The sequence below is a fragment of the Mus pahari genome, chromosome 19, assembly GCF_900095145.1.
Source record: "Mus pahari chromosome 19, PAHARI_EIJ_v1.1, whole genome shotgun sequence".
Lineage (NCBI taxonomy): Eukaryota > Metazoa > Chordata > Mammalia > Rodentia > Muridae > Mus > Mus pahari.
The window spans coordinates 78,747,590-78,763,918 of NC_034608.1; the positions used below are offsets into that span (position 1 = coordinate 78,747,590).

The 16,329-nt window shown below is 39.2% G+C and overlaps 1 non-coding gene across 1 annotated transcript; it reads left to right on the forward strand.

The window, feature by feature from the left end:
• Positions 1–15,640: 15,640 nt before the first annotated feature.
• Positions 15,641–15,771, forward strand: LOC115062626. Its single transcript, XR_003842577.1, has one exon. It is a non-coding gene; the product is annotated as a small nucleolar RNA SNORA17 (small nucleolar RNA).
• The last annotated feature ends 558 nt before the right edge of the window (positions 15,772–16,329 follow it).

A 16,329-nucleotide genomic window follows, 5' to 3' on the forward strand; every position in this document is an offset into this window, starting at 1 on the left:
TTTGGAGCTAAGACAAAAGGATGGACCATCCAGAGACTGCCCAACCCAGGGATCCATCCCATAATCAGCCACCAAACACAGACACTATTGCATATGCCAACAAGAACTTGCTGAAAGAACCCTGATACAGCTGTCTCCTGAGAGGCTATGCCAGTACCTGGCAAATACAGGAGTGGATGCTCAAAGTCATCTATGGGATGGAATACAGGGCCCCCAATGGAGGAGTTAGAGAAATTACCCAAGGAGCTGAAGGGGTCTGCAACCCTATAAGTGGAACAACAATATGAACTAATCAGTAACCCCTGGAGCTTGCTTGTGTCTCTAGCTGCATATGTAGCAGAAGATGGCCTAGTCGGCCATCATTGGGAAGAGATGCCCCTAGGTCTTGTAAATTCTATATGTCCCATACAGGGGAATGCCAGGGCCAAGAAGTGGGAGTGAGTGGGTAGGGGAGCAGGGCAGGGGGAATGTATAGGGGACTTTTGGGATAGCATTTGAAATGTAAATNAAGAAAATATGTAATAAATATTTTTTAAAAAAGAAAAATATAGGGTACAGAGCTAAACAAAGATTAAACAATATTCCTCTTTAACTGAGGAATATTGACTAGAAAGAGGAATATTGAATGGCTGAGAAAACTAAAAGAAATGTTCAACATCCTTAGTCATCAGGGAAATGCAAATCAAAACAACCCTGAGATTCTACTTCACACCAGTCAGAATGGCTAAGATCAAAAACTCAGGTGACAGCAGACACTGGCTAGGATGTGCAGAAAGAGGAACACTCCTCCATTGGTGGGATTGAAAGCTGGTACAATCACTCTAGAAATTAGTCTGGTGGTTCCTCAACAAATTGGACATAGTACTACCTGAGGACCACTCCTGGACATATACCCAAAAGATGCCCCAACATATAACAAAGACACATGATCTACTATATTCATAGCAGCCTTATTTATAATAGTCAGAAGCTGGAAAGAACCCAGATGTCCTTCAACAGAGGAATGAATATGGAAAATTTGGAACATGTATACAATGGAGTACTATTCAGGCATTAAACCCAATGGCTTCATGAAATTCTTAGACAAATGGATGGAACTAGAAAATATCATTTTTCACATTATATTTTTTATATTTTTAATTTTCTAAGCCACACAATAGCATCCTCATTATGAAATATCAAAAAGTTAATTAGATTAAAATTGCTTATGATGCTTAACCTTACCTTTATCCCTTAATGATCAGTAGATGCTTTTATAAGTATAAACTTAAGTGTAAACCTTTTTTTTTTTTTACATTTCATTTTTTTATTAGATATTTTCTTCATTTACAGTTTAAATGCTACCCCGAAATTCCCATATACCCTCCCTCCTCTGCGCCTGCTCCCCAACCCACCCACTCTTGCTTCCTGGTCCTGGCATTCCCCTGTACTGGGGCATATGATCTTCTCAAGACCAAGGGCCTCTCCTCCCTTTGATGGCTGACTGGGCCATCCTCTGCTACATATGCAACTAGAGACTACCTAATCTGTGGTTGGAAATCATTTATGTAAAAGTTGATGACTTATGTAGTTTTATCCAAGTAATTATTTGTAAAACAAGTATATTAAAACCTAATCTCCAGGTTGTATTGTAACCGATTCCACTTGCCGAAAATGGACCTCACTTGGGTCCTCGAACCACAGGCAAAACTCAGTTCCATTACAGCTGGGCAAGGAGTTGGTGAAAGTGGGGTGACAAACAGATGCAACACAAGGGAGTGTTGATCTGAATGTAATTTGTCAAATCGAGCATCAGACTTTTTATACAGAAGAAAATAGGGAAGTTACACAAAACAGAGGAATGCGAACACAGAAGGACTGTTGGGAACCAACTGGGATAAAATTCAAAGTTAACCAGCTGAGATAAAAAACAGGTCCATCTAAAGTCAGCTTAAACTTAGAAGCCAGGGGCAAGGGCTTCATGCCATTGCCATAGTTCCTATTCTAGTCTATTGTATAGTCCACCTTCCCCCTAGGCCATTGTATGGGTGTAACTCAGCTATGTATAGTTCTAAGTATCTACTTTGGTTCCTCCTTAGAACAGACTTCCTTCTTCCTAGAGAATGGTAAATTCCTATGTAGGGCAGTGAGCTATCCATGCCCAGGGCCAGCTCAAGGACTGACTGCCTAGGACTGGTGAAGAATCTAACTTAGCTATATGTCAAAGAGTCAAACCTTAGAAACACTTATAATAAAACAATATTAAGGGAAAGCACACAGATCTGTTTACCCACTAAATGAAGGACATTGGAGCATTTGTTAAACAGGATGCCATGATTCCAGGAGAACTTTTCGCCTCAGGACAGCGCCCAGGTTTGTGGGTCCTTTCACGCTTGTCACTACTAGAGTGGATGTAGCACAGACTTTTCTTGTTTACTCCAGTTCCAAAACAATGACATAGAGGCTCATTTATTTATGAATTAATGCCTCAGCCTTAAGCTGGGCTTATTCCCCAACTAGTTAATAATTCAATTAATCCACTTATAATACTCTATGCCTGCGACGTGGCTGGTTACCTCTCCAGTTTCGTAGGCCTGACTTCCTTCACATCTCTGTGGCTAAGCTCCTGTGTCTGACTCCTTCCCAGAATTCCTTTCTTTTCCTGAAATGGCTGCCTATTCTTCCCTGCTTTGCTATTGGGCAGCTCTTTATTGACCGACGAATGTTTTAACAAAGTGCACAAGGAAGTGTCCCTACAATGTCTTCATGGGATGGGATGGGGGATTTGTGGATGGGTAACTGGGAAGAGGGATATCATTAGAAATGTAAACGAATAAAATAATTAAATAACAAAATGTCTTCCCCCAAAAAAAGAAAAAAAGAAAAAGAAAAAAAAAAAGAATATGTCATCTTAGTGAAGTCATCCAGTCACAAAAGAACACACATGGTATGCACTCACTGATAAGTGGATATTAGCCCAAAATCAAGGAGTACCCAAGAAACAATTTACAGATCATATGAAGCTCATGAAGAAGGAAGATGATACTCATTTGCCCATACTGCTTTGCTTGTAAATGTCCATTGCGGTGAGTCATTGTTCTGGTGTGAGCCCTCCAGCTTCCGCTACTCTTATCGGTATTGGGTACTGACTGGGCCATCTCTGGGATATCCTGTAATTGCCCAGTGTCATGAATATCCTGCCACTTTGGATCTGTAAGACTGGATCCTTCACACAGCAGTTTGTAGATGGGGTAGATGTTGGGGTGGGCCAACTCCAAGCCCTGAATCTGGACCTGGATGGTAACTGAGCTGGTCAGCCTGCCAGCTCTGCCACAAGCTCTCCAACCCTACCCCAGGCTAGCCCATGCAATGTGCAGTTGGAAAGGGGCAGAGCCAGCTCTCCTACCCTCATGCCCTCGGGGCTGGCTCACCCATGACTGTACCACCAGGGTCAGCCTTACAGTGCTGCCCAGATGAGGTACAGGGTCCTCATTCCCAAACTCTGCAGCTGGTAAGAGACAGGCCTGAAATTATCTTTATTTCTTTATTGTCAACATCAAACTACCATTTAATCATACGACAGGGGATGATGATGATGATGATGATGATGATGATGATGATAATGATGATAATGATGATAATGATGATATATGGCTTATAGAGCCGTACCAGCTTGAAATCCTCTGCTGAAATCCTCAACATCTGTGTAATAATACTGAGAACACCAGTACGGCAGGCTGAAGACTGACAGGTCCCTATCTCCATGAAAACTTGATTCTTGCCAAATCAGCCAGCTCTGGGTTCAGTGAAATACACTGCTTCTTTTTTTATTTATTTACATTTCTCTGCTTCTTAAACAATACAATGCACATCAAAAGACAAACACTCCAAAACAGATCTCTGGCCTCCACACAAGGATGAACAGGCATGCCTACCTGAAAACATATACCACACACACACACACACACACACACACACACACACACACACGCACACACAACTCCATATAAATAAAAACTGAACCAATAGTAATTATTGAGACCAGTAAGTTGTTAGCATATAATGTTAAAACCAGTAAGGATTTATATGAATTCCAAGAAATTAAAAGCTAAGAGAAAAACATCATAGTTAATAAGATGATCTAGGGCACCATTTTAATTTCACAATGATATTTACTTAAGCACTGTTCCTTCAATACTCTACATCTGGATAAAGAAATGGCTTAATGGTTGTGGGCAACTACATAGGAGGAGAAATGCTTGGATGATTGCATTCAATTGATCCTTATTTCCCTCTCCATATGTACACTGTATCTATTTATTTCCCCTCTCTATATGCACATATACCTATTTATTCTTCTGATTTATCATCTATGCTCTTTAGTATTGTTGTTTTGTGTAGTTTTCTTCTTTATACACTTTACACTCTCTCTGTGTAAAATGTCTGCCTCATATGCTCAATTCCATTGGTTTGATACTAGCACTAGAAAAGAAAATCCGCTCAAGTGGTAAACTCGACCTTCCATCCGTCCCCCATTAACACATGGGGCCATTACGTCTCTTTGTCTTCAGGATCTTGTTTGAGGTAATTGTTTACTATATTGTGACCATCTCAGTTTATACTCCCTTGTACATGTTATCATGAAAATTGACAGTTGACCTTCCTCTTCCGTCCAGTCAAGCTGGTGTCCCATAAGTTTACATAGAACACTCCCAACAGCTGATTTAACATTGACTGCACTCCAAATTTGCTTAAGCATACATATCTTTTGGTAAAGTGGATACTGTGCCATCAAACAGTATTCCACAAGGGCTACCAAACACCATCAGCCAATCATATTAATAAAATATCTTAATTTTCAATTTCCCTAGTTCACTTATTCTCAAATCAGTTCTTGAACAACTACCTTGTGTCATTCATATTAATGTTCAGTTTACATTTATCCATAATTCTACCAAACTCACTCTATTTATAAATTTTGGCTCCAACTCTCTTCATTTCAGTGATTCTCCTGTTGATGCTTTTCTGTCCTAGTTTGGTGTCCTGCATACCCACATAACTAAGCATCAAGAAAAGAAATTATATCTAAAAGGATTATTCCCACCACACACTTCACAATTCGAAATTTCAGTATAGACCTCCGATGATCCCTAAAATCACCAGGAATGTCCCCTGGCAACTTCTTTCCTTCTCTAAAACACAGGAGTTATTCACTTCAATAGGGGCTGTTTCATACTGGGATCCCTTGCCCAGGTGACTTAATTTCCAACCCAAAACAGAAAAGAAAACCCTATGATAAAACACCAAATTCTAATTTAGAAACTTAATTCTGGTTGATTCTATTTTCATTCCTCTCTTTCAACACATTTGATTGAAAAGAAAATTACGCATTTGTTTCTTTACAATTTGGGAATCCTAATGAAAATTGTGTTACTTGGTAAATCACTAGTATTTCTCTTTTACTACATATTCAGGTGTTATCTTTTCACTGTTAAGCAAGTAGTTTTTTGTGTGTGACTGAATGTTAAAATTACTTTACTTTTTAAAATATCCCAGCAGGAGGTCCTACTACAATATTTATACTTTTTGTGCTGGGCCAGACTTTTCTACATAGGAGAAGTTCATAGTAATTCTAATATGTAGACCAAGTTGAGAAGAGGTTTTCTTTTTCCCTCCTTAGACACAAGTGTCCTTGGAGACTTTGCTCATTACCGTCTGCTTCCATGTCCCTTCATGCATTCATCTCTGTTTGTATATAAAATAAATATTTCATAGGTTAATAATTAAAAATATTGCTTTCTATCTGTCCATCAACCTACTATGTTCTTATTGTTTCTTTTTCACTGTATTCCTTTATCTTCATGAATAACTCATTGATATGTATCCTAACCAAAGATATCAGAGTTAAAGGAATTCTCAAAAGTCACTATGCTCAATGAATAAATGAGTTTAATATTCACCTCTATAACATTTAAACTTGACACCAATCTTCTATACTTAGATTTGTTTAATTTTGTTTACCCTCAGAGGAAATATGTGTATTTATTCTTCTGATTTATCATCTATGTTTTTTAAGTATTGTTATTTTGTATAGTTTTCTTTTTTAATTTCTTGTGCCTGTAAATACATTTCTACTGCTTATACAGTGTACTAAATGTTAATATCATGTGTTCATAGTGCCTGAGCTTCTCAGGTCAGCATTTTATTGACGTTTAGAGTTCATTTAAATCACATAGCAATTTGCTTTAATACCTAAAGATTCTAGTAAGAAGTATTAATATAGTCCAGTAGCATATCTGTTGATACATTTGTTTGAGGCATGTGATTTGAATTATATTACTTCAAACATTAACTAATTCATAATTAATTAACCAATCTGAGTTTGTATGAGTTAATAGGGATGAGGGCTTCTCTCTTTGTAATACGTTTTCAGAAGATGTCCATGCTGCTATTGAAGCATCATGTTTCAGTTAGCGAAGGTTTGAGTATGTCTTTTAGATAAATATACACCCAACAATCTGGTGAATATTCCCCCTCAAGTGTACTATTACTACCCAACCCATTATGACTTTTAATAATGCTGCATTTTTATATGCCAAATTAAAGATATGCTGGAGAAGAAAGTTAATTAACATTTTATCAATACGTATTCCTATTTCTCTTTATTCTATACCACCTAAATACATACAACATTCAAGTGAAACCTTCAAACTGAAACAAAATAATAGGTTTTATTTTTTTCTTCCTTGCATTCCATTCCACACATGATTTCCAACCAATAGTCAATATCAATAATTTATTCTTCAAAGATCACTTATGAGTCAGTTTCTCAGCTCTTGCTATCTTTTAGGATCACTTAAGATTTTTACAATTTTTTGATGGTTTTCTTGTGTCTCATCTTCTACATTTCAATTATACTTTAAACTATCTTTCATGGTGACTTTTCCAAGTCACATGGACAATGTAGCTACTGTTATACATAAAAATCCAAGGTCTTTCTGCCTGCTTATTATGTACTGTATGTGTATGTAGTGGATGCTACCTCGGTGTATACACATATCCATAATTATATGCTTATAACTCTAAACTATATTATAAATGCATAAATATAAAACATGCTTATAACAAACAATTTATAATATGTCGTAGTCATGGTGAGTTCCAGAACAGCCAGAACTATCTAGTGGAACATTTTCTTAAAGAACAGAACAAATCAACAGCATAATCCAGAATCTAGGCCATGAAAACGTACCCATCATATGAGAACCGTGGTGGCATATGCCTATATCCTCAATGCCAGAAAATGGGGAAGACAGTGTGTTACTTGTCAGCTGGTCTAACTGCACCAGTGAGCTCCAGGGTCTCTGAGAAACCCCACCTCAAAAAATAGGGTACAAAAGACTGAAGAAGATGCTATGTGCTAATTTCTGGCCCTTGCTTGTATATTTTCGCACACACACCTACACACATAAGAAAAGAAGCTGGGTCCGGCATGGCTGTATAAAGGGAGGTGTGACACAGTCCCTGCCCCTGGGGCATCACTAGGCCATTGATCCCTGTGATCCCCGTGTATGCTAATATTTGTTGTTGTCCTGAAGCCGATCTTCTGTGTTTACTACTTTACCTCCAATTGTTCTTTGTGAGAAATATACTTGCCCTCATTAGAGCTAATCACTCCATACTAAATGGTATGGTTCTGAGGAATGAGGACTGGAGATGGTCATGAGGCTGTGGAGGATGAGGAACAGGCCTTCTGCTTGGCCTTTAGGACCATGGGAAAGGATCTAGACAACATAACCCCAAAGGCCATGAGAGCCTACATGGTCCTCTGTAGAAACAATGCATTGCCAGACTTGGCCTTGAATGTGGAATCATGAGGAGACACACATGTACCCTCCGGTCCAATGATTGCTGCATTAATTAGCCAGGGTGAACTTGGGGGCATCAAGGATAGAGAGGTAAAGCAGTCTCAAGAAGAAAAAGTAGATAGAAAAAATAGGAATTTATATATGATTTAGGAATGAATACTATTAGAAGAAGACTACACGAGGCCATGGAATTGCTAGGATGAGAAAGTGAAGCTTATAGAATTAAAAAATGATGGGTAAGCATATGAAAAGTTAGTACTTTGTTCTCCTAGCTATTTGAATAATTGAAGATAATGTCTAAAGAGAAAGAGAGAGCTCGGTGCTTTACTTGCATAAATTTTACTACTTTGTAAGATGTCATTTCAACTTTAGTGTCTGACACTTTTCTGTTCTTACATGAAAATAGTTACTCAAGACTGCTGTCTGCTGTACCAGGAAACGATAGAGCTGTGCCAACTACCCATGAAGAGGTTAACAGGTTATGTTAACCTATGAGGAGATAGGGTTTTTTTGCCTTGTGTTTAGATTCTGCTCTAAAGAAACAGGGGTTGGGACTACTGATCTGGGATTCATAGAATTTAAGTACATTTAAGAATTTCTGATGATTACTAACAATGATGAAAGCTTTAATGACATAACTTTGGTAAATAAAAGACTGGGTTCAGGCTGTCTGGTCAGAAAGGAGAAGAAAGAATGATGAGAATCTTCAGGGAACAGAGAGAACACCTGAGCTGACTCCGAGTCATTATTGAGCCAACGTTGCTCCTATTCCGGCCTTCCTCTAGATCCTCACACTGAGGCTGGACCTGCTCCTATTCCGGCCTTCCTCTAGATCCTCACACTGAGGCTGGACCTTAGCAAAGGAGAGAGAGAGAGACGGAGACAGAGACAGAGACAGAGACAGACAGAGAGAAATATGCATTCTGGTAATTTCTGCATCACCATTGTACGTTAATACAGCTGAGACTGTCGAGTGGAAACTGAATTTAAGCACCATCTGATTTCTTAGTGAGAATGTTGTGTTCTGGGTGGAAGCCGAGAAAACTCACTTCAGAGGCAGAAAACTGAAATGAAAGCTCTATGTTCTGCATGCACAGGGAGGCAGCCTGTTCGGGATCCGAACCTCATCCCTGAAAAGAGACAACACTTTCAAAGGATGGGAACACAAAGCAATGGAAAGCGGGATGGGCTGGTGCATTAGCCATTCACATTTTGACGCCAGGGGTTAAACAAGAAAGCTAACCTTAGTGACAGCATCTTATCTGGGTCACCTGGATTCAGGGTCCTTGAGTCAGCTTTTGCATGAAGTCAATGGAACTGTGAGCCCAGGAATTCAGAATGATAAGGAACAGAGGAGTGGGCAGCCCGCATTTGAGTCAATTAAGTCAAGACAAGCAGCAGATGTATGACTTGCGAGCCTTAGATAACAGGATAACTGCAATTTCCCTCTTTGCAACCTTTATTGGTTAACAGACAATCATGAAACACCCGAAGAAGCAGGATAGGTTCCGAGTTCCAGGGCTGGGGAACTCAGTTTTGATCCCGCCAGCACGGTAGATTTTTGTTCTTGAGATGACTGAACTCGGGAAATTATCTCCTAACAAGAAGTTTAATAACGAGACTCCTCTATCATTCTTACCCACCTTATGGACTTGTTTCAGAATCCCAGATAACAAGGGTACAATACTTCTGAAGGACGGTGCTACATTATGGCATCAAACTGTCAGGTCCAACTAAAACTCCAGTTCCCTAAACTCCAAGGCAGTCCAAATATCCGGAAATAAGTGCAACCAGGACTAATGGAGTATTTCCGGTGATTAGACAAAAATCCTCAGTTTTCAGGTCTCGAAAAGGAGTCACCTCCCTGACCTCCCCCAAAAGGGACACTTGTCTCTCTGATTAACATACACCTTTGCTGCCTATTAGCATACCAAAGTCCAAGTTGGGCTCCAGGCTCCCCCAGTTCTTATTCCTAAGTACGTGTTATACATTTCAAAGCCCACACACCAGTCTCCAGGTTCTTCTCCATCTCACTTTCCTTGCTGTTCCTCTCTCCTGCTTCTGATCTTCCTACTTGCACTAATCCCTCCTGAAAGTCTTTTCCCAGATATTCTTGCCTCTCTCACAAGATGTCCCTGGCCCTGTTTAGTCTGATGGCCATGTTCAGTTTACTTCTTTTTCTGGCTGTTTTCTCTCTCAGAGCCACAATAAAAGTTCCCTATTCCATGGAGCAGTCATGTCCTCAGTTTATACACAAACCATCTTCTATCTTCAATTTTGTACCTTTTGGGATGAAAAAATTGTCAGCCCGTATGAAGTTCCATAGAAAGAAGGATCTCCTTCTCTTAACTGTGTCTCCACATGGCATCTTTTATTACAAGTGGGTGTATCTCAGACAAATGGTTTCCAACTGTCCTTAGAAATGGGTTTCCTCTGCTCCCAGGATTCTTATTTCATGGATATTAGAGCCTGCTGCGTTGTCTCATACCATGGTCCTGAGGAGAAATCACAAACTGGGACATTCAGAGATTACCTTTTCCTCAGTTTATTTCTTACCAGAATTGTACAAATTGTCGTTATTATGCTTCTCAGGTAACTACAAAGGATAAGTCACAAAGTGACACCTGGCAAATAAAGGGAAAAAAGAGAAATCTTAGGAAAGTTTGCTCTGACTTGAACACTTTGTGAGATGAAAAACAGTTGGCCCAGCTGCTTTAAACAAGGCATCCTCCAGGCACTGCTGACATGCAGCTAAGTGCCAGTAGGAACAAGGAAAAGTGGGTCTAATTCACTAATGCGACTCAGTGTTCAAAATAATTGCAGCAGAACAACGATACCTTTCAGAGGTTCATGTATGCAGAGAATGAGAGAACTGTTGGTTTCTCACAAGGAATACAATTCCCTACCTTATCTCTTTCAGTGAGAAAGAAAACCACCTTACCAACCTGGTTACACACACACAGAGAGAGAGAGAGAGAGAGAGAGAGAGAGAGAGAGAGAGAGAGAGAGAGAGAGAGAGAGAGAGAGAGAGAGAGAGAGAGAGAGATAAGAAATCCAAATCAAAGAGTTAACTGCTGTGAAGAGAAATCTAAGCTAAATACTTTAACAATATATTAAGGAGAAGCAAGCCTTTTGTTTATTTAAAACCCAAATATTTTTCTTATAAGTTTCCATATATTCTAAAATTCTAAACATTCTGTTTTGTATCCAACAGAAAAATATCAGTATCAATAACCACATACAAATGCTATAATATCCCTTATCCTATGCTGACCACATTGATGGCATTCATTGTGATGGCTTAGTGGTTTTTGTATTGAACATCTTAAACGTTTTTCCAAGCTCAGGTGGACCTTAACATGAATCAGCATTGTTAAATTAAAACAGGAATGCTATAGCCTTCACTCAGAGCCCTGGACAGGCATGCAATGGCACTTTACTATCCAGACAAACCCGAGGTTCATGAGCAAAGTGGAATTAATTGTCATCTATGTTAGCCAGTTCATTGAATAACTTGAAGTAATAAATGCATAGCAACTGAAAGGGTTAGAAGCCTACCAGCTGACAATTATTTGATGTCATTTAAACACAGGACAGCAGCCAGCCACAAAAGGTAAATGTAGAAGGCTGTTAGGAGAGACAGGGGGAGGGAAGGGCCATTCTAACAGAGCTTTCAGGGTCACTCAGAGAAAAGTACCTGAAACTTAGAGCAGCCGGGCAAGTACACCCCTGTGGCTCTGTAGAGACTAATCCATGCCACTGGAAACTCACTCAGACTTTCTCAGCTTGCCATCCTCCCATGAACCATTCCTCCAGATAACAAGTACTGGCTTAGATTTAAGCTAAAAGTCTACAGACATTTAGATGGAGCTCAGTTCTAAAAGATCTGTTGTACTACCTTTAATTTTGTGTACCTGTGTGAATATGCACATGTGAATGCAGGCATGCTCGGGGGCCAGAGTAAAGAGTTGCATGCCCTGGATCTGGAGTTGTATGTAGCTATGAGCTGCTGCACATGAGTACCATGAACCTTCTGACCTCTGAAGGGGCAGCAAAAGTTTTTAACTTCTGCTTCATCTCCCCAAGCCTTAATTCAGTTTAAAATAACTTTATTTGCACTCATTTACAGATTATAGATTTCATTGCATTCATTTTCATAGATGTGCTATGATTTAAAAATAAGTTACAGCACAGGGGAAGGCCAGGGCCAAGTAGTGGGAGTGGGTGGGTAGGGGAGCAGGGGCGGGGGGGGCATATAGGGAACTTTCGGGATAGCATTTGAAATGTAAATAAAGAAAATAATGATTAATTAATTAATTAATTAAAAAAGTTACAAATTCCCTTTAGAAATGTTTACATTTTTCTGAAATATATAGAGCATGATTTATTTTTGTAAACAGCAGTCTTTCGACACAATTGCATAACGTGTTTACTTTTATTCCTCTATAAAATTAGCATTAATTAACTAAACTCATGGAAAAACTTTTGACACTCGTAGCTATTGCATGTGAATGTTTCTCCTAAGTTGGCATTTAATTGTCTTGCATGTGGAACTCATTTAGATCATTTAATTACATAGTTATATTAAAAAAAATTAAAGTAAATCAATTATGCTGCTCTTACTACCATCTCTGATTTTCAGAATAAAATAAACAACAGAGAATTAAAGTAATAACAGACCCAAGGTCAACTACCTTATAAAAATATAACCACTCAAACCCTTGACTGGCTCAGAGCCCACACTTTTGTGCAATGCATCTTTACACTATTGCTTTTGCACAGTGATTTTCTCAACCTAAAATATTGGGTCATACAAGCATGTAAGACCGCCATATTTAATCCAGTTTCTGCACAAATAGATATACCACTAAGTGGCAAGGAATTCACATGAATATGCTTACAATAAAGTCTGAAATTCCGTTAGATACATTTGATCATCTTTATCCTACTGAGTTAATCTCCTAAATCAGAATTCTGAAACATTGATCTGGAAAGATGCTCATAATATCAAAGCTGAGGAGCCAAACACGGGAGGGTCCCTAGGCCAGCTAGCCATCATAACCAACTAACTCAGTGAGTTCCAAGTTAAATGACAGACACAATCTCAAAAGAGCAAGGTGAAGAATGTGTCAGGAAAATCCCTGAGGTGAACCTTGGAAAGACTTTTACTTGCCTCCTCCAATGCCATTCTGGAGTCAGGCATAGAAAGCAGACACCTCTTCGTATAGATACCTCTATCCATGCTAAATGAGCACAGCAGAAAACATGAAGTTGAAATTGCAACTGGATTGAATGCCTGATAGCTAGAAATGGAAAGAAGCCGATGAGAATTGCTGGAATGACGTTAAAAGGCTCACGTTGGAGATTTGTCAGAGCACTGTCCAAAGATGTGATTGGAAGAGATAAAAGTTTAGACTCCTCCATTTATATGACAGGTGATATAAAAATGTAATAACTCTTCCTCCTGTACTCCTTCCGGAATAAACCATACAAAACAAATCCAAAGGAGATATTTTTAAAAATCTGTGTTCTCACCCGGTTGCACTCTGAAGATTTTACACAAATCCTCCAAACTAATGCATCAAGTACTTTGGAAATAAGGCAAGAAATCTTTTATGGGCTATATTTTCAGACAATATTACTGTGATGGCTATTCTTGTCTGTCAACTTGGATTTAACTTAAAAACAAAAATGACTGAGCATGCATGTGCAGGAGTTTTGGTTAATTTAATCATCTGAAGTTAGCCACCCACTTTTAATCTGGATCTTTCAGGTAGGAAGATATAGCTTTAATTCAGATTTTTCGAGAGGGGAAGATTCAACTTTTATTTCCTGTTGGCAGCCTACATAAAGAACATAACAAGGAAGCTTGTTCATTTGTAAAGATTTTTATTACTTTTTCTTATGAGACTATAATACAATTACATTATTTTCTTTTCCCCTTTTCTCCCTCCAAATTCTCCCACAAACCTGCCTATGACCTCTCTCAAACGCATGGTCTCCGTGGTGCACAGAACTACAGGCAACAGAGGAATTCTGAGAATAGGAGAAAACGTCTTTCCCAGGAAGAGCGCATCAACGGTTTGTTCAATACTGAATAGTAAACCCTGAAAGCGTATATACATGCAAGTAGTCCATTCTAGACTGAGAAGGTTAGATCTTGGAATATATATGCCCGTAACAACAATTAATGGAAAAAGAGACCACTTGTAAAGCTTTACTTCATAAAAATCATTGAAAAACTGCAATGGTATTTGTCATCCTATACGGTAGCCTGATGATTGATGTGTAAGCAGGTGGTCTCTTGATTACATTACTAATTACAACCTGGAAATGAGAGACTGTCAACATCCAACATAGTCTCCATACAGATCTTAGCCACACCACCACCACCACCACCAATAACAAAGTAGCCTGTCTAATGAACTGCTCTTTATGGAAATAAAAATACATATCTGGAATTAGTTCATATTCTGGTTTACGTTCATGAATCAACCTGAAAACCACAAAAAAATTCACATGTATAGTGACTTTTATGACCAGGAGGAAAAGGGAGGTAGACCTCATATGAAATATTTTGTAAGATTCTATGAAAAGAGAATTCTGGATTCTATCAGTTTGACTGAGGTTGAAATCTAATTCCAGGGGAAGCCAAGGCTTTTAAATAAATTGCATATTTCATTCTTATTGGCCAGTTGCTCTGTGAAGAGCACCTGAATGGGCTGTATCAAAAAAAGAACCTGCTTTCACTAGGTTCTCTGCTCCTCTGAAAAACCAGGGCAGGAAAAGAGAATGGATTCTGACTGTGGGTTAGTGAAAGAGAGAAAAAAAGTAGCTTCCTTGGGTTAGCAGGAATACATATAGGAAAAAAGAGAGATTCTACTAAAGGCAGTTGTGTTTGCTATGTTTCCCATTCATGTGATCAAAAGTAAAACAAAGGGATTTAAGAAAGAAAGGGTTTATTTTCAGTCATGGTTTAAAAAAAAGATGTAGTTCAGCATAGTGGGTGGGGCAGTCTCTGGATGATCCATCCTTTCATCTTAGCTCTAAATTTTGTCTCTGTACCTATATCCTTTCATGAGTATTTTGTTCCTTATTCTAAGGAGGAATGACGTATCCACCTGGTGACTTGACTCCTAAGTCGGCAGAGTACTTTGAGTAGGAAGCTATGACATCATTCTCTCATCGCCTGCTTTCTGTAGAAGAAAAAGGAGCGATGCTCCCACCTAGTGGCCATAAGTTATACGAGCAGGATGATGTTTTCCTTTACAAACATGGCACACAACTCTGAGGAAAGAGGGATATAAAAACATATGGATATCACCGAGGACCCTAGCAATCAAATGACAAGTGAGATACTTTTATAAAACAAATGCGTCAAATGTCTCCACACTGGGGAATGTTTGATACATTTTGTTGTGGATTTTATTTATTTTATCATGTAAAATAAAAGGTTTTCTTCTCTCACAAACAGTTTTCTTCTTTCAGGTTAGGTTTGATGTTATGGCTACAAATTAATTATCAAGCAAACCAACTGTATTATTTTTTATCACCCTCCACACTTCTATTTATAAATAGTTTCTGTATAGTGAGGTAAAGAAAGGTCTGTCCAGGAAAAAGAATATATACTGCAGGTATAGAAAATTTGTCTTTGGCAGAAAAGTATAAAGATAGTTTTCAATCCTTTTCATAGCTTGAATAACTGAGAATCAAGTAGTGGAGAATGGAGGTTCATACCTATAATCCTAGCAGCTGGAAGGCTAGGATCTGAGGATGGTAAATGATAAGAGAGCCCTGCCACTAGAGGCGATGCTGGCGTGGCTGCTGTGTCACATATGCATCAGTAGGTGACAGAGAGGAAACAGCCCATGTCTACACTAGATGTTCTGACTTGGAACATCTGAATGATTAGCAACCTAACACTCCTTGAAAAAAAGAAAAAAAGAGTCTGAGATGACCACCAGTTCAGTACCAGGGAGGTCTGAATGGGCTCCCAGGTTGGGGAACAAGTCGGAGACTAGAAGAACCCCACCTAGGACCTCAGGCTGGAGTGAGCTTAAGACAGACAACCCTCCCCAGGGGCCACTCCTATAGGCTGAGTGAGTATGGAGACTGAGTCAACCAATAGACAGCAACATGGGGTCTGTACAGGGAGCTAGCCTGGAATGATCACCAGTCCAGTACTGTGCAGTCCTGGGGCAGGCAGACCAAGATCTAGATGACCCCTACACAGCACCATTAAACATGAGCCAGGCAGAGCACCCCTGAGACAATTCCTGAGAGTATCCCAGATACTCAGAGATAACTGGTGCCACTGAGAGGAGCCAGTAAGTAAAGAAATGGAAGAAAAAGAGAAACCAAAAGATGTGGGTATAATAAAGAGATGCAGAACTGGATACCAGAGCTTACTGAGGAACAGCTTAAGCCTGATGTGAGTTTCCAGTGATGCTACCTGGGAACATGATGGGTTTCTTTCCTGTGC